The 20329-nt window shown below is 38.1% G+C and overlaps 1 long non-coding RNA gene across 2 annotated transcripts in view; it reads left to right on the plus strand.

Annotated features, from left to right (window-relative positions):
• LOC106506028 (uncharacterized) overlaps positions 1-20329 on the plus strand; it is a 236815-nt gene that overhangs the window by 97157 nt on the left and 119329 nt on the right. For both annotated transcript variants that reach the window (XR_014827994.1, XR_014827993.1), the window contains exon 5: positions 2150-2310. This is a non-coding gene — a long non-coding RNA (uncharacterized LOC106506028). The remainder of the gene's footprint in view (positions 1-2149; positions 2311-20329) is intronic.

Raw genomic sequence — 20329 nt, forward strand, 5'->3', positions numbered from 1 at the left:
AACCCAGGATAATTTATGCCTCTGCTCTACATCTGTTCACAGTTTGGAATCTAATAATCTCAGGTCCTGTACATGAAGGTTAGGGGTTGATTCCGGTCTGTGGTGTCAATTCTGAGAGAAGTGGTGAAGTTGAAAGGGCCTTACCAATGATGGTAGGATTAGTGACTTCTCTCACATTATACCACGTACCATTTCACTATAGGGAAAGAGTGCCTAGTGAGACAGTCAAGTCTCATGTTAAAGCAAAGGAGTCTGAGCCAGATTGTCTGCTCTTAATTCCTGGTTTCACCCCTTACCTGTTGCATGACTAGGGCAAGTATCTTTCCCTCCTAGAGTTTAAAATTCTGCTGCTAGAAAATGGATATAATAATAGAACCAACCTCAAAATGTAGTGAGTAATTGAATGAGTTTAATGCCAAGCCTAGGCTGGGAAGATTAAAATTCCTTATGAGAAAAAAAATGAAGACTGTGATGACAAAATTCCTTTAACTGTTATTTAGAAAAAATGGAGTCCTACAAATAGTTTCCCATTCTTTCTCAATTTCCTTCCTACCTCTCCTCTCTTTTCATTCTTGTTAGTTAGACATCATTCTGCCATTAATATTCAGAAATATAGGAAAGTATAACTGGGGAGTTCTAGCCCAGACAATAGGGCAAATCAGTTTTTTTTTTCTTCTCTCCAGTAGGTTCATTTCAATAAAACCCACAGTGAAGAAATGTAGGAAAACTGCTTCTTCCCTGCCCCTTTATTTTACCTCATTTCTCTTGGTTCCTTTAACTGTACTGCTTTCCCCCACTGGGTCCTTCTTTCTCTTAGCCTTTGCCTCTTCTGCAAGTGTTTTGTTCTATATGGGTCTCCTTTAAAATATTTGCAGATATGGGTGGATTGAGAACCTCCCAGCCACTGAATAGATATAGAGCATGTTGGAAAGATGCCGTCCCTTAATGGAGAGAATAACCTGTAGCAGAAACAAGCATTTTTAATGTTGAGTTTTAATACGATATTATAACCCCAGTTATGTTGCCAAAAAAGGGTTTTGTTTCCTCTGTCTTTTCAAAATCCTTTAGTATTGCTTTGTCTTTATATGACCTCAAGCACCATTGCATGAGTATAAAACTTGCCCAAAGGGAAGAAGTGTCTTCTCACTTTTTAGTTTTTTGTTTTTGTTTTTATTTTCCTCCATTTTGGTTTATGTTTGCCTTTATGGAAAAGGCAGAGAGAAGAAAGAAGTTTCTGTTATCTCCAGGCAGGAGCTTTGCTCACAGTGGACATGAGAGTCAATGTTCAAGGACAGAGACCACCCACACTTGATGAGCATGAAGGCCACTGCTAACACTGGGTGCTTAGTATATTTAGAATGTTCAACCAGGTAGGTATCAAAAACCAAAAACCAAAAAACAAAAAAAACACACTCATTTGAAAACTGAATAGACATGGCATTGATAGGACCATGGTGATAGTGGCAGCAGAGTCAGAACAATGTTCCTGAAAGCAATAATCCAGGCAGTACCAATGACTATATTTTCCTCCCTTTAGAGCTACAGCATTGACCGTGAGTGTGGCTTGACCAAGATGGCCTAATATCCACGCCCCTCAGCTTGACTAAACTTCAGAGAGATTTCTTTCTGGCTCCAGGCTCTTGGCCTCCCTTTTCTTAGAGCATTAACTTTAAACTTGTAATTGTAAACCCTTTCTCTATCACCTTTGAAATGTGTATAAAGCTTCTTCCAGGCTCTTGTCAGTCTTACAAACCAGGACTGAGTTTCTCAAGCACCTGGAAGCCATCTCTTTGAACTGTAAGCATCAAGGAAGATTGCACTTCTGTATTCCTCTTTCTGTGGGATGAAAGGAGCTGAAAAAGTGGCTTTCCTTTTTCAGAGTTGTAAAACCACCTCCCATCTTGAGGAAAAGAGCAAGTTTAGTATTCCTTTGGATAAGGCCACTTAGTAAATACAGGTGACCAGGAAGCCCACCCCACCTCTCCCTGCACCTACTGCCTAACTCTTAAAAATTCTCCTGCCTTTTGTCTCTGAGGAGCTGGGTATTCAGACTTGATCTATGATTTCTCCTCTATTGGCGGTAATAGTATCAGAATAAAATTAGTTTCTGTCTTCTCACCATGGCTTGTATGATTTTTTTCCTTAACAGACTCAACCAGGAAAGTTCAGTGTATACAACTGGTCACTTAAAGATTTGTCTTCAAGAAGCAAAAGCAGGCCTGCAAAGTATCTGAAGCAACTTTGGACGTGAGGAACATACTACAGAGAGTTACCCAGACACTATTATGACTGGCAGAAAAAGACATACAGGTAAGATCTATCTATTCAGTGAAAATATGTGTGGGATGAAAAGAACCAGACCCCCTGAGAGTGTACATACACACATATTTAGGAAAGCATGAGTCAATTGAAGCTGCTTCTTAGAATCTCCTCCTGTCTATGAGTGCTTCAGACTGCAGAATAACCTGGAACTCTTTATGGAAAATACACTGGACAGCCTTTTACTCACACCTTTGACTTACCTTTAACTCCAGAGGAAATCTTCACCTTTGGTTCAATGTATTAAACCTTCTTGTCGGAGCACAGGAAGTCCAGTGGGACCTTCTTACCTGCCTGCCCTTCTTGCCCTCTCTGACATCTCAGAGACTGCATTGCAGCAACTTTATTTTTTCCCATTTGTCATGCACTTCCTAACCCCACTTACTTCTCAGACTTCAGTTACTTATTTTTCCAGTAAAAACAGTCTCTGCAGGGTTTTCTTTTGTAAGTTTAATCTCTGACAATGATAGAATTAACTAAGTTGGAAAAAATTGAGGAGAGAGGAAGGAGGATGGACAGGAAGAGTAGGTGTGAGGCTAAAGCTATAAGTTGACCAAAGCTTCAGATTATAATAGAAGGGGGTACGGTAAGTGGGAGAGGAACATACACACAGACCAGTACAGGTGAGCAAGGGCAAAGGCATAGACAAGGAGACTGCTAATTCTAGAAAGTGGCTAAGACGTTATTCACTGTCAGCCATCATCAACTGGCCCCATGAGGTTTTTATGTATTTAAACACATTTATTACAACTACACCTTCTGTGTTCAGTGAAAATATAAGGCCTTTTTGTTTGTTTATTTTAGATTAATAACATCTTTTTCTCAAGTTTTCACAAGATGACTCAAGGGAGTGGAGATTCAATTTTCAGTATTATCATGTTCAAAACTGGTAATTTAAATAGTTTATTTTATATAATATTCAGTCACAAATAAGAAAAAAGAAAATCCCTCCTCTCGCCGAGGTCCCATTTACCAGTGCCTTCCTGGCTTCTCTCCAGGATGGCATCTGGATATGTGGAGGATGAGAGGAGTGTTTTTACATTTAAAGTGGATGCTAAGATTCTGAGTGTCTTTGGTTGGCAGAACTGGTTTCCAAGGCTGGCCTGAGGCCATGATCCTTTCCCAACCTGTGGTCTCTTGCCTGATAATGTTTGCAGTTGGGACAGATGGTTTTATAACCACATTTGGAATCTCCTGTGGAGCATAGAGTTCAGAACTGCTTCCTGATTAACTAATGCCCATCTCTGGTCCTTTAGAGAAGTCAAGAAGGCTTTGTCGCACAACCCTGTTGCTCTGCCTCTGCCTTAGGATCAGCAGTACACATTGCAGCATAAATAAGTGTAGCCTGAGCTCATATCAAGTCTAGGCAGGGGTGGGGGAGATATCCAGAGGTCTGTCTAGAAAATGGAGGCATAGCAGCCTTCAACTGTGGATATCCTGATTCTAAGGGTTCCAACTAGGCTGACTCAGAGATTTAAAGACAAGTTATAAACAGAAGATCCAGGTGCCTGGGGGCATGGAACATGGAAACAGATGATGCCTAATGAGGCATCCGAATGGGTGTGAAAAATATTGCCTAATGTTTTCTTTGTTTAGGACTTTACTGGGTACCACAGGAACTGTGAGATTAATGAAAAAGTGTTTCTGGAGCTGTATTGTAAACGTTAGTAGGACGGTTGTTTCTTCTGAAAACATTCGATTTACATGTGTACCTGAGGTTGCGAAAGAGAAGGTGTTACAAAGCCCTAACTAGAGGCTAGACATAGGTTTTCTTTTGTAGCCAGACTGCGTGGCTTCTCCATTTTTTAGTTGCCTCTCTTTAAGGAAGCAGCTTAACCTCTAGTCTTCATTTTCCTTACCTATAAAATGAGTATAATTCTAGTGCCGATTTCATAAAATTGTAACAAGGATTAACACTAGTTTTGTTGTGCATCTGCATCGGTGCAGCCACTATGGAAAACAGTGTGGAGGTTCCTCAAAAACAATAAAAATAGAGCTACCATATCATCTGTAAATTTCTGGTTATTCATCAAAAGAATACAAAAACACTAACCTGAAAAGTTTTATGCACTTCTATGTTTCTTGTAGCATTATTTACAATAGCCGAGATATGCAAGCAACCTAGTGTCAATCAATAGCTGAATGGATAAAGAAGATGTGGTGTGTACACACACACATAGACACACATGCATGCACACATCCCCCCATAGAATATTACTCAGCCATAAAAAGGAATGAAATCTTTCCATTTCCAATAATATACATGAACCTAAAGGGTATAATGTTAAATGAAATAAGCCAGACCAAAAAAAAAGAAAAATATCCTATGATTTCACTTGTATGTGAAATCTGAAAAACAAAACAAATGAATAAACATAATAAACAGAAACGGATGCATGGATTCAGAGAAGTGTTGTTGCCTGAAGGGAAGTGGGGGTGTAGATAAAATAAATGAAGGAGATGAAAAGGTACAAACTTTCAGTTATAAATAAATAAATCAAAGGGATGTAATGTATAGTGTAGTAAAATTAGTGATATTGCAGTAATTTTCTATGGTGACAGATGGTTACTAGACTTTTATCATAATCAGTTTATAATGTATATAAATGTCAAATCACTATGTTGTGTTGGATCTTATATAATATTGTATGTCAATTATACTTCACAAAGGAAAAACAAAAATATATGAAGCACTTAGTGCCTGTCATGTGGTAAGTGATCATTGTTAGCTACCAAAATCATCATCATCGTCATTGTCATTGTTCTTGTCCTTATTATTATGTCTCAGCTGTTACCTGAAGGATAAAGGACTCAGGAGGATTTTCCCTGTTTGACTCCCTATGGGTGCAGAGAGGTCACGTATAAGTAGGTCAGTGCACTTACTTCATGTGATCCAAATAATTAAGTTCCAAAGACAGGTAGGCATTTGTTCAAATTGTCAATTTAAAAAGTAGACCCCTCTCTCTTATTCAGGTGAAGCTGTAGTGTCTTTTATCACATGTCTCTATGAAGATATAGAGAAGTTAGGGCAACAATGCTGAACTCAGAGTGAGATATTTTAAATCTGGGACTGATCCTGCATCCTGTTCATTATGCAGTTCCTGGAACTTTCATGAATCTAAATTTCTTTCTCGATAAAATGACTGTCTTGCCTACTGTGCAATCAAGTGAGATAATATATAATTATGTATTTAAGCTATAAAGCCATATAAGGATTGTCAGTATTCATTTAAAATTATTCATAAAGTTCTTACTCTTTTAAACATTGAGAGCTATTTTTATGATTTTTTTCCTTCTTCATCATAATTCCAAATTGTTAATCCTGACTATTTACTTCTGATGAGAGTGAGCAATAAAACCTTGAAAGAGAAAAGACCCTGTATTTTTAAAGGATATGGGCACATTTTTATTAAACAAAGGATTAAATTCATTATAGGAATTTATCAATAGACCTCATGAAGCACAGAAAACCACTTTTAAATCAGGTGTTTTTCATCTTCAGTCTGAAATCTAGAATGCATAGAAATGCAAACAGACTAATAGGTTCTCCAGAGTTTGCTCTCTTCTAAGGGGGGAAACAAATTTGTTATGGTTTGTTTGTTCTTTCCTGAAATCTGCATATAACAAATGTTTTAATAGTGTACCATATGAGTCCAAGAGCCTGTTATTAAAGCAATGCAAGTAAACACAATTTTGCTTGATTCTCTTCTGCTGTGTCCTTTATTTGGAATCCTAGTTTTATTAAAGAATGGGTTTTCTTTTTTGGGGGTCTGTAAATCTTTAACATAAAATAAGGAACAGCATATATTTGTTAGGCACTGCACAGTCATGTTTTTATTACAGACAGTGGACTCTGTTCAACATTGACTTAAGACTATGCATCTTAAGATTGTACACACTGTTATTACATGGCATCTTAAATAGACAGTTAAGTGGTTTTAAAGCTCAGTGGATTCTCGGGCCTACATACTTCCCATATACAATTTTTCCATCTGCAGTATCCCAGTCAGAATTTATCTGTAAGTAAAGGTCAGGAGCTACAATTACATAAACAGATGGTATGCACTTTTTTCATTTGTCAGAAAATAAACAGGTATAAATATTTTAAATTTTATGGATATCAACAAATATTTTTAAATGTAATATTGTCTGTTATCAAATGATTCATGGAAGTAGTTTTAAAGACAAAATGACTTTATATAGTTTATTAAAAAAAGAAAAGCAGTTTCCTTCTTCCCCACTCATTCTCCTTCCAGTCCTGGATTCCCACCCTACAGAAGTAACCACCCACACCTTAGTTAGCTCTAGTTTAGAGCTAATTCAGTTCTTCTGTTCATCCGTATTCCTGTATAATATGCTTGTACTTGTATCTCTATTCAAATGGTATATACTCTCTACTAACCTTACGTTGTATTCAGACATCGATGTCAACTACTAACTTCACATTTTATGTTTTAGGTATAACCATTTTTCTGTCATTTAGATTGTCATTTTTAAGGTACCTAAGTTTCTTTTAGGGATGTATCACATGTCACTGTATATTTCTCACAACTATCTTTCTTATTAAAGTTTTTTTTTTTTCTTTTTCTGGATTGGCTCTTCTTATTTCTAATTCCCTTTTTGTTTGTTTGGGTCTCTGTATTTCATGCCACAGCTTTCCTCAAGTATCTGGCAATCCTTGATTACCTAACATATTAAGAATGAAACACTGAAAAGCTGATTGGACCCTCTCGGTAAATGGAAGTCATTTCTCAGTAGCAGGTGGCAAAGCAATTTGAAAAATCTCTCATGAAATTGTTGTCTGATTTCCAAAATCTACAGAGGATAGCAAATTCCTGTGAGAGAATTTTTCAGTCCTGAGCTTGAGAGGAAGAATATTTCTAACATCCTGAGAGCAACATCAGGAATGGGCCTTTAGTCTTATGGTGCTTCAGTTAATCCCTTTATTTCAGTATTGCTTCTAATCACTTGGGTTCAGTGTATCAAGAAAGTAAGCTTCCAGTCTTCTGCAGATATTTCTTGGCTGTGTGGATTGATGGGAGGGGATCTGTCAGGCTAAGTGCTTTCAGTTCTATCAGCACTTTCATAGCTATCTGGTGTGCGTTATTATTGAAACTTTCTGGGGTTGTGCAGGTAAGCCATCTTATGATAGGGCTTTTCTCCAATACCCGCTTTGGTTTCAGTTTTCTGTTACCTAACTCCTTTCCTTATGCTTCTCACCTTCAGTAATCCAGCTTTTGGGAATATATTCCCTTTGAAAACATTTTCATCATCAATTTAAGGGAGTTTAGAAGGCAGCACTAGTAAGCAAGTGTTTAATATGTTGTGTTTAAACAAACATTCACCAGATCCTTCTTTCATGGGACCTAAACATGATCATCCAGGAATATTACAGAAAAAAATTTCAAGAAATTTACAAATTACATGGCAGAACTTTTGATAGTTATTTCCCCTTTAAAACCTAAAATCACAATTCGGCCTGCCTTAATTTTGTCTCCAAGTCTTAATATTTTGGAGGAAACTTTAGCCATATTAGCAATACGTACTGAGTTATTTCTGCTTATTGTTAAGTATTCTTCCCTTTCTATTTGCATTGCCAGTTTGTTCTATATAATCCGAATCATGATACTAAATATTAAGTTGTTTTCTATGAGCTCAGAGTGTCCTTTGACTACTTTGAAATTTTATTTAAGGGATTTCCCTTGCTCCTCAATAAGCTCTTTCACTCCTGCTCTGAGTGTTTTCCCCTTTCCTAGACTGTAAAACTAGCAATCTACTGACTCAGAAAATAAAGACAGTGGATATATATCTATTAATTTAAAAAGCCACTGGCAAATATGACAAATAAATTCAAATGAAAACTCATAGAAAGGATTTTTCTACTCCCAAATTAGAGGAAAGCTACTAAAGTTGAAGGAAGAGGTAGAAGGGAGAGAAGGAAAAAGGGAAGATCAAATTAGACAGAAAAGCCAGCAAACAGAGAGCCTCCTTGGAGTCCTATTTGCTGCTGCCTAGTAGGAACTGCATTAAATGCAGCCAGAGAGCTACCAACCTGCAGTAACAGGGATCTGTGGGTCATGAAAGCCCTACCTGAATCACTTAGAATTCCCATGACACTCCTGAAACTGAGACTTGGGCATGGACCAAAGCACTGTAAATGGCTTATTCCAGTGAAGACTCTATTAAGAATTAAGTTACTCCTTTCTCTTATTTCTGAGAATAAAGGAAAAAAAATATCTTGGCTACTTTATTACAGTAACAGATTCCTAAAGTGTAGTTCATGGCTTTATATATTTTTATTTTTTGGCTTCACGCATGGCCTGCAGAAATTCTGGGGCTAGGGATCAAACTCATAGCACAGTGGTGACCTGAGCCACAGAAGTGACATGCTGGATCCTTAACCCACTGAGCCACCAGGGAACTCCCATATATTTTTACATCAGAATCATCTGGTTTGATTGTTAAACTAAATGCCCTTCATCCCCACCTCAATAGAATTCCTAGAGGCAGGGCTGAGGATTCTGCATTTTATTGAAATGCCCTAGATTACTGTTATGCGCACTAGAGTTTTAAAGCGTCTGCTACAATTATCTCTCTTTTGAATGATTTTCCAGGAGGGAGAGTATTACTTAATTAATTAAGTAAAATGTTTCTGTTTGTTGTTTGCTAGATTTTGACCTATATTTTCATTAAGGATTTTTATTAACGGGTCAAATTTTAATTCCCTGTACATGACCTTCGTTTTATAATTATTCCTAATGACAAATCTATTAGCTATTCATTCATCCACCCATCCATCTCAGTTATTAATTTATTAATTCATGAAGTTAACAGACATTTATTGACCAAAAATAAATAAGCATTTTGGTAGACAGTGACCACAAAAACATACAGGAAAAAGGATTAGGGCTTGAGTGATATGTACCTGGGTGTGAATCATAGATATTTTATTCATAAACTATGCAAATTTAGGTAAGTTAATTCATCACTATATGTTTATATCCTCAACTGCAGTAGGGAAATAATGATTTCTACTTTGCGTGGTAATTGTGAACAGTAAGTTCACAACAGTTGGTATAAAGTACCCAGTTCAATGTGTAGTATATAATGCTAAATCTTCTTAGTTGTTTTGGTATTTTATCATCATTATGAGAATTATTCTTGTACATCTTGCATAATTGCCGTCTATAGAAAAATACTGTGGGTGAGGATTTAACCCAGACATATCTTGAAGGCTTTGGTCTGACAAGGATTTGTTCCAGTCATGCATAGAACTTGGGAGTAACCTCAAAAGGAATACACTATCACAGTTTTACATCAGTAACAAAGTGGACCTTTAGCAATATGTTTATGGACTCTAAACAGAGTAAGAAGGGAAAAAGCAAGGGCAAGGTAATGTGAAAAGTCAAGACCACTAGCAAATCAGGGACTTTTTGGATGAAGAGATTCCAAAAGATAAAGACAGATGAAATTCTCTGAGTCTAAATTTCAGTATTGGTTGTATGTTTTTGTGTGTGTGTGTGGTTATAGTTTTTATGCCATGACATCAGTGTAGGGAGAGAAGAGAGTACCAAAGAGACCACTTTCTCTGATGTAACTTGTAGCCCAGTGAAGGGAAAAAAAAAAAAAAATCCATGAAGATGAGTAACTAACACAGCACATGAAAATGTAATCATAGGAAAAAAGTTAAGCAGTTTGTAAAATAACAACTCTTCTTAAATCCTTCAGAGAATTGAGGTCACAAAGTAAGCCATCACCTTAAAAAATTCAGAGGAAGTTGGGTACTGAGAATCATAATGTACTAAGGCCAGAAGCCCAGGAGCAGAAACTCACCTCTGAGAACAGAACCAACAGAAACACTTAAGCCATGATTAATGAGTTGCTGAAGGCTCAATGTGGACAAGCTTGAGTTAAATATTCCAGGAGGCCCAGTCTTAGCAAGATACCTTCAGTTTCATGAGTTTTAACTCCTGGAACCCAAGCAGGTTCTCAGAGTGAAGATTGGAGAAAAATCCCCCCATGTTTCCAGTACAGGGAGGGAAAAAATAGCCATTGTGAAATGTACTCAGAGCATTGTATTCTTATTAACAAAAGCCTGGTTTCAAAAGAAACTCTTTTGCAGGATTCTAATTGACTTGGGTTTTAGCAGAACAAAGGCCATTCAACAGAGGAGGGATAATCTTTCCAACAAATGGTAAGGGAACAACTGATTATTCAATTTTAAAAATGGAGCTAGAGGGTGGAGGAAGATGGTGGAGGAGTAAGAGGTCACACTCACCTTCTCCCACAAACGCATCAAAAACACACACCTACATGTAAAACGACTCACACAGAACATCAACTGAATGCTGGCAGAAGAACTTAAACCTCCAAAAAAGGCAAAAAAAAAACTCTTGACGTAACTGAGTAGAACAAAAGAAAAAAAGAATGAGCAAAGGAATCAGGGTGGGACTAGCATTCCTGAGAGGGAGCTGTGAAGGAGAAGAAGAACCAACATCCTGGGAAGCCACCTAACTGATGGAAAGATCAGCCGAGGCAAAGGGACCTCAAAGTCACCAAGAAAGTGCAGCAGCTGGACTGAGAATGGCAAAGCAGCATGAGAGCCACACATATCATCTGAACCATCAGCCTGGACACCACAGCCTGAGGGGCTTGGGCAGGGGCTGGGCACTGAGGTCAGTCCCAGGGAGAGGCCTGGGGTTGGCTGTGTGGAGACAGCCTAAGGGGCTAAGGAGCAGTGCACCATGGGTGGGGGAGCTATACTCTATGGGCTGGGGAGTAGAACACCATGGCAGAGGGAACCCGGGAGAAGGTCCAGACCTGCAGGAGAGGCAACACACCATTGTTGGGAAGGTCGAGAGGAAGAGGGGCAGGCTGCCATAGGAAACTCTCTGCGCCTGAGTGTACGTGCAGGCCTGAGGGCTCTCAGAGGGTGAGGCAGATCTGGCACAAGCCATAGGTGGTGAGAAACCACTCACTAGTTTACAGGAGACCGGATCGCTCTGTGTGGACTATGGGGGTTGAGAAGCCACTTGCTAATTTACAGGAGACTGGGTGGCCCTGGTGCAGGCTTCGGGTGGTGAGAAGCCTCTTGCTCATTTATGGGAGACTGGGTACTTCTTGTGCAGGCTGCTGGTGGCCAGGCACCTCTTGTGTGGGCTAAGGGCATCAGGGGGCTAAGTAGGAAGTGGTGCCTACCAAGCACCATACAGTATTGCTTTTACTCCCCTGGGAACATAACGCTGCAGCTGCTGCTGCCAAATGATCTGGGCAGTGCTCAGACACTTGGTCACTGTCCCTTCCCAAGACCCTACAACTAGGATTAGCTGGTACAGCACCTCCTTCGTAGGCTAAGTGGGACAGGGTGCTTCTTGTGTGGTCTGCAGCTGGTGAGGGCAAACCATCACAGTTATCTCTGACCACAGAGGTGGGCATGGCCCACTGCCCTTGGGGATAACTGAACAAAAATCACTTGCAGCCCCCAACTACCTCAGAGGGCACCACAGAGAAGGACATTGTGACAGAACACCACCTGTTGTTGCTCTCACTCCCCTGGGAACATACCAGCCCTGCTGTTGCCACTGCCAAACACTCTGGGCAGTGCCCAATGGTTTATCACTGTCCCTTCCCAGGAAGCTGCAACTAGGAGCAGCTTCTGCACCACCTCCTCTGGGGGCTAAGCAGGATGAGGTGCTTCTGGCATGGTCTACAAGAGGCAGGGACAAATCACCGCAATTATCTCTGGCTCCAGAGGTGGGAGTGGCCCATCACCACTAAAGGTCTGTGAACAGGCACCACTTGCAGCCCCAATACCCTCAAGGGCACCACAGAGAGCATTGTGAACGAACACCACCTGTTGGTGCTCTGGCACCCCTGGGTATACACCAGCCCTGCTGCTGCCACTGTTAGATGCTCTGGGCAGTACCCGCATGCCTGATCACTGTCACTTCCCATAATTCTACAACTAGGAGCAGCTTGTGCAGCACCTCCTATGTGGACTAAGTGAGATAGCATGTGGGTGCTTCATACATGGTCTACAGGTGGTGGGAGCAAACCACCACACTTATCACAGACTCCAGAGGTGGTCATGTTCCACTACCACTAGGGTCCCTGACAGGAACCACCAGTCACCTCAGAGGAGGTCATTGCAATTGAACACTAGCTGTTGTTGCTCTCACTCCCCTGGGAGCTCATGGACCCTGATGCTGCTGCAATTGAACACTAGCTGTTGTTGCTCTCACTCCCCTGGGAACTCATGGACCCTGCTGCTGCTACTACCAAATGCTCCGGTCACTTTGTAGATCTGCCTAAAGCTCCTTACCACCTCCAGGGCTGTGCAACTAGGAGTACCCTGTGTCACCTTCCTGCAGGTCCTTGCTGATGTTGAGAGCCCAACCACCAGGCACTGACTGCTGGCCCTACCCATTGCCTCCTTCTCCCTGAAAACACACTGAGCATCCTGGGGATAACAGCCTGCTCACACCAAAGAAAGAGACAGCAAATATTCAAACTCCCATACCAAAAATAAATAGTAACCCCCCCAAAAATACAAAGTGGCACTCTTGAATAGAAGTGGCCTTACAAGACTACAGTTTGGCTTCCCCAAACTCACAGAAAAAGAAAAATATAAGCAAGATGAAGAAGCTCAGAAACCATTCCCAGTTAAAGGAACAGGAGAATTCATCCAAAGCAGTCAACAATAAAGACAGTGAGTTCAAAAGGAAGATAGTGAAAATGCTGAAGGACTTAAGTCTGAATATCAAGGTATTAAGAGAGGATATAAACAATAGTGCGGATTTCTTTAGGAAGGAACTAGAAAATATAAGAAACAGCCAAGAAAAACTAGAAAATTCTTTTCCAGAGATGCTCACTGAGCTAAAGGCACTAAAGTGCAGAATGAATAATGCAGAGAAACAAATTAGTGACATAGAAGATAGAATAATGGAAATCACCCAATCAGGTCAGCAGACAGAAAACCAAATGAAAAACCATGAAAGCAATATAAGACATCTGTGGGATAATATAAAGTGGGCCAATCTATGCATAATAGGAATTCCAGAAGGAGAAGAAAAAGTAAAGGGGATAGAAAATATATTTGAAGAAATAATGGCTGAAAACTTTCCAAATCCAAAGGAAACTGATATCAAGATGTAGGAAGCACAGGGGGTTCCAAACACGTTGAACCCAAACAGGCCCACACCAAGACATATTATAATAAAAATGGCAAAAGTTAAAGATTAAGAGAGGATTCTAAGGCAGCAAGAGAAAAGCAAAGCATTAATTGTAAGGGAAACCCCATAAGGCTATCAGCTGATTTCTCCACAGAAATGCTGCAGGTCAGAAGGGAGTGCCAAGATGTATTTAAAGTGTTGAAAGGAAAAAATTTGCAACCCAGAATACTCTATCCAGCAAGAATATCACTTAAAATTGATGGGGAAATAAATAATTTCTCCAGCAAATAAAAGCAAAAAGAGTATAGTAATACTAAACTGAATCTAAAAGAAATATTGAAAGCGCTTCTCTAAATTAAAAAAAAAACTAAGAAAAAATAGGATGGAGGAAACCACAATTGGAAAACAATCACTGAAATCAGCCAGCATACAAATCTAAATGTGAAGATGTTAAAAAAATACATCAAAATCATACAATGTGGGGAAGGAAAGTGAGAAAATACAGATTCTTTCTTTTTATTTTAATGATGTGTTTGAGCCTTGACTATGAGGCTAAAATAAGCAGGTATAGGAAGGGGTTAAAATACTTAAAAAATGGGGCAACCACAAATAAAAACCAAACATTACATTCACAAAAACTGAAAAGTACTCAAGCATAAATTAAATGGAAATCATCCAACCAAAAAAAGAAAGGAAGAAAAGACAAACATAGAATCAACTGGAAAACAAGATTTAAAATGGCAATAAATACATATCTATCAATAATCACCTTAAATGTCAATGGACTGAATGTTCCAATCAAAAATCACAGTGTGGCAGATTGGATAAAAATGCAAAAACCTTCAATCTGCTCTCTACAAGAGACTCAATTTAGGGCAAAGTACACATATAGACTGAAAGTGAGGGGATGAGATCAGATATTTCATGCCAAAGGACAAGACAGAAAAGCAGGAGTTGCAATACTCATACCAGACAAAATAGACTTCAAAGTGAAGGCCATAAAGAAATACAAAGAAGGACACTATTTAATGGTTAAAGGATCCATTCAAGAAAAGGATATTACAATCATCAATATATATGCCCCTAATATAGGAGCACCCAGATACTTACAACAAATACTAACAGACAAAAAAGGAGAAATTGATGGGAATACAATCTTAGATCATAGTAGGAGACTTTCACTCCCCACTCACATCAATGAACAGATCCTGTAGACAGAAAATCAATAAAGCAACAGAAATCCTAAATGGCACAATAAAAAAGTTAGACAATCAAAATTTTCAGGACATTACATCCAAAAAAATCAGAATATACATTCTTCTCAAGTGCACATGGAACATTCTCAAGAATTGATCACATACTGGGGCACAAAGCTAACCTCAACAAATTTAAGAGTATAGAAATTATTTCAAGTCTCTTCTCTGACAGTAATGGCATGAAACTAGAAATCAACCGCAGAAAAAGAAATGAGAAAAAAAAAAAACCTATGGGAGTCCTGTCGTGGCACACTGGTTAACAAATCCAACTAGGAACCATGAGGTTGTGGGTTCGATCCCTGGCCTTGATCAGTGGGTTAACGATCTGGCGTGGCCGTGAGCTGTGGTGTGGGTTGCAGATGCGGCTCGGATCCCATGTTGCTATGGCTCTGGCATAGGCCGGTGGCTACAGCTCCCATTCGACCCCTAGCCTGGGAACCTCCAGATGCTGTGGGAGCAGCCCAAGAAAGGGCAAAAAGACAAAAAAAAAAAAAAAAAAAAAAAAAAAACCTATGAGTTTAAAATGAGACTAACCAACATGCCAATAAAAAACCAATGGGTCAATGAGGAAATCAAGAAGGAAATTAAAAAATACCTTGAGACAAATGATAATGAAGACACAACCACTCAAAATTTATGGGATGCCACAAAAGCAGTGCTCAGAGGGAAGTTCATAGCATACAGGCCTTCCTCAAAAAGAAGAAAAATCTCAAATCGACAACTTAACCCACCACCTAAATGAATTAGAAAAAAAAAGAACAAACAAAACCAAAAGTCAGCAGAAGGAAGGAAAACATAAAGATCAGAGAGGAAATCAATGAAATAGAAATTCAAAAAACAATAGACAAAATCAGTCAAACCAATAGCTGGTTCTCTGAGAAGGTAAACAAAATTGACAAACCTCTGGCTAGACTCACCTAGAAGAGAAGAGAAAACCCAAATAAACAAAATAAGAAATGAAAAATGAGAAGTCACAACGATACTATGGAAATACCAAAAAACAAGAGAGAATTTTATGCCATCAAATTTGATGACCTAGAAGAAATGGACAACTTTCTAGATACTTAAAGCCTGTCAAAACTGAATCAAGAAGAAATAGATCAACTGAACAGACTGGTCACTAGAAATAAAATTGAATATGTCATAAAAACACTCCCTACAAATAAAAGTCCAGGACCAGGTGGCTTCACAGGTGAATTCTGCAAAACATAAAAAGAAGAACTTATACCCATCCTCTTTAAACTTTTTCAAAAAGGTTGAAGAAGGAACACTCCTAAAGATATTCTATGATGCCACCATCATCCTAATTCCATAACCAGACAAAGATACCACCAAAAAAGAAAACTATAGGCCAATATCTTTGATGAATATAGGTGCAAAAATTCTCAACAAAATTTTAACCAACCAAATCCAACAATATCTAAAAAAGAACATATATCACGACAAGGTGGGATTCATCCCAGTTTCACAAGGATGGTTCAACATATGCAAATCAATCAACATCATACACCGCATTCACAAAAGTCAAAAACCACATGATCATCTCAATAGATGCAGAAAAAGCATGTGACAAAGTCCAATATCCATTCATGAAAAAAACTCTTACCAAAGTGGTCTAGAGGGAACATATCTTAACATAATCAAAGCCATTTATGAAAACCCGCAGCAAATATAATACTCAATGGAGAAAAGCTGAAAGCCTTTCCAATAAAATCTGGAATAAGACAAGGATGCATGCTCTCACTCTCACCACATTCAACATAGTTTTGGAAGTCCTCGTCACAGCAATCAGACAAACAAAGGAGATAAAAGGCATCCAAATAGGAAGAGAAGTGGTAAAATTGTCATTGTATGCAAATAACATGATACCAAATATAGAAAATCTAAGGACTCAACCAAAAACTACTTGAACTGATCAACAAATTCAGCAAAGTAGCAGCATAAAAGATTAACATTCAGAAATCAGTCTCATTTCTGTATACTAACAATGAAATATTAGAAAAGGAATACAAAAGTACACTACCTTTTAAAATTACACCCCCCAAAAATCAAATACCTGGGAATACAACTGACCAAGGAGGTGAAAGACTTATGTGCTGAGAACTATTAAACTCTAATCAAGGAAATTAAAGAAGATGGAAAGAAATGGAAAGATATTCCATGCTCCTTGGTTGGAAAAATTAATATTGTAAAAGTGTCCGTACTTCCCAAAGCAATCTACAGATTTAATGCAACCCCTATCCAGTTACCCATGACAAACAATCTAAACATTTATATGGAACCATAAATGACCCAGAATTGCCAAAGTAATCCTGAGGAACAAAAACCAAGCAGGAGGCATCTCTCTCCCTGACTCTAGGCAATATTACAAAGCCATAGTTATCAAGACAGTGTGGTACTGGTACCAAAACAGACATACAGAACAATGGAACAGCATAGAGAACCCAGAAATAAACCCAGACACCTATGGTCAATTAATCTTTGACAAAGGAGGTAAGAACATAAAATGGGAAAAGACAATCTTTTCAGCAATTATTGCTGGGAAACCTGGACAGCCTCATGCAAATCAATGAAACTAGAACACACCCTCACACCATGCATAAAAAGAAACTCAAAATGGCTTAAAGACTTAAATGTAAGACAAGACTCTATCAAACTCGTGGAAGAGAACATAGGCAAAACATTCTCTTACACCCACCTTACAAATGTTTTCTCAGGTCAATCTTCCAAAGCAACAGAAATAAAAGCAAAAATAAACCAATTGGACCCAATCAAACTGACAAGCTTTTGCATAGCAAAGGAAACCAAAAAGAAAACAAAAAGACAGTTTACAGAATGGGAAAAAATAGTCTCAAATGATGCAACTGACAAGGGCATAATCTCCAAAATATACAAAAAAACTTATACAGCTCAACAGCAAAAAAAGCCAACAACACAATGGAAAAATGGACAAAAGACCTGAGTAAACATTTCTCCAAAGAAGATATACAGATGGCCAACAAGCACATGACAAAATGCTCAACATCACTGATTATTAGAGAAAAGCAAGTCAAAACTACTATGAGGTACCAGTTCACACCAGTCAGAATGGCCATCATTAATAAGTCCACAAATAACAAATGCTGGAGGGGGTGTGGAGGAAAGGGAACCTTTCTGCACTCTTGGTGGGTATGGAAAGTAGTACAACCACTGTGGAAAACAGTATGGAGTTACCTCAGAAAACTAAATGTAGAACCACCATATGACCCATAAACCCCACTCTTGGGCATATATCCAGACAAAACTTTCATTTAAAAAGATACATGTACCCATATTGCAGCACTATTCACAATAGCCAATATATGGGAACAACACTAATGTCCATCGAATGACAATTGAATTGAGAAGAAGTGGTATATACACACAAAGGACTACTACTCAGCCATAAAAAGAACAAAATAATGCCATTTGCAGCAACACGGGTGGAACTAGAGACTCTCATACTGAATGAAGTAAGTCAGAAAGAGAAAGACAACTACCATATGATATCATTTATATCTGGAATCTAATATACGGCACAAATGAAACTTTCCATAAAAAAGAAAATCATGGAATTGGAGAATAGACTTGTGGTTTCCAAGGGGGAGGGGAAAGGGTGGGATGGATCAGGAACTTGGGGTTAATAGATGCAGACTATTGCCTTTGGAATGGATTAGCAGTGAGATCCTGCTGTCTCGCCCTGGGAACTATGTATAGTCACTTATGCTGGAGCATGATAACGTGAGAAAAAAGAATCTATAAATGTATGTGTAACTAGGTTGCCATGCTTTATAGTAGCAAATTGACAGAACACTGTAAACCAGCTATAATGAAAAAAATAAAAATCATTATATAAAAAAAGGATCTAGTTTACTTCCTCCAAAAACTCACAATGTATACTAGACCTAAATGTAAAATGCAAATTTATGAAACTTTTAGAAAATAACCTAGGAGAAAATATTGAATTTGGTTAAGAGTTTGATATAAAACCAAAAGCACTATTAAATAGAATGCTGGTAACGTGGGCTGCGTTAAAATGAAAAACTCCTATACCAAAGACACTGTCAAGAGACTGAAAAGAGAAGCCATGGACACAAGAAAACATTTGTAAAATACATATCTGATAAAGGATTTGTACCTAAAATATGAAAAGAACACTTAAAACTCAATAATAACAAGACAACCCATTTTTAAAAATGGGAAAATGATCTATATAGACTCTGCACCAGGGAAAATATGCAGAGATAAATAAGCATAGGAAAAGATGCTCAACTTCATATGGCATTAAGGAATTGCAAATTCCCTGAATTAAATTTTGTGTGTTACAAACCTAGACTGGCCCTCTTACCACACCCATGAAGGAGTCAAAAGTATGGAATTTTCTTTCCCATTTTGGGGGTAAAGAAGCATACAACCATAGCTCTTTTAATTAATTGGGCCACTCCCTTTACTCATCACTTGATTATTGTAGAATGTTCCACAATGCAGAATTGCCGTGTGGCTGCTTCCCAGAGCCCAGAAATCTAAATTGTGGTTAAGGTTACTAATGTTATTTTATTCTACACATCTAGCATATGTGAATAATCAAAGCAGTATAAGCCCTGAGAGTCGATCGACAGATATGCTGTAACCATAGATATGTCCTTTAAAGACCCAGGAAGTAAATAATGAAATGTTACCACAACATTAAATAAAACCTTTGCAAAGTATATGAAAAAACTCAACAACTTTACCAATACCTATCTTATAATTTGAATTTACAGTTTATGCCAATATTAAATTCAGATAGATAAAATCTGAATTTCAAAATTTTAGAGTAATTCAGGCATTTCCACTGCATAATATCCACTCAACAGAGTGAATGATATATTTTTAGAGATACTTGCTACTGAAGGAGGCTGCAATGCAAAGAAATGAAGATTTTTAGTTTAGAGAAATTGCTATATTTTTTTTAGTATCTCATTTTTATTATTTATTTATTTCTTCTTTTTCCATGAATCCAATCATAAATAAGAATATTGGTATTTTATTTGTAGGTTCAAGGAAATTACAAAATAATATTCAGGTAACTTTCTGTTAATAATATTGCCTTTAAATTAATTTGTAAATGAAATAGCTCACACAATAAGAATTCTTAGCATCTTTTATTTATATGTGAAAACCTCTTTTTTCAAACCCCTGTGAGCATATGTGTGTATGTACACATTCACAAGTCCATGTTTGTATATGTACTGTATTAAATGATCAGGGAAGTATGGAATACAATGCACACTCAGTGTCAGTATTAACATATGGAACTAATTACTAAACTTCACTGATATGACCAAATATTTATGAAGGCAAATGTAGTGTTTTCACGCATTTCATTGTCAAAAACACTAAAAAACTAAAACATTGACATGCAGACACTTGAAGTTTAAATGGTTAAGGTGTTTTGTAGAGCATCTGATAGTGTTGGTAATGTGCCTTAAGATTGCAATTTTAGTCTGATAATTCAACTTCTCGGAGTTATCCAAGGGAAATAAGCAGAGATGTTCAAAAATATGTATCTGCTGAGAAATCCCC

This window comes from Sus scrofa, chromosome 14 (genome assembly GCF_054392235.1).
Source record: "Sus scrofa isolate SSC_HxYL_T2T_F1_AM1 chromosome 14, Sscrofa_HxYL_maternal_Yorkshire_Landrace_v2.0, whole genome shotgun sequence".
NCBI classification, from domain to species: domain Eukaryota; kingdom Metazoa; phylum Chordata; class Mammalia; order Artiodactyla; family Suidae; genus Sus; species Sus scrofa.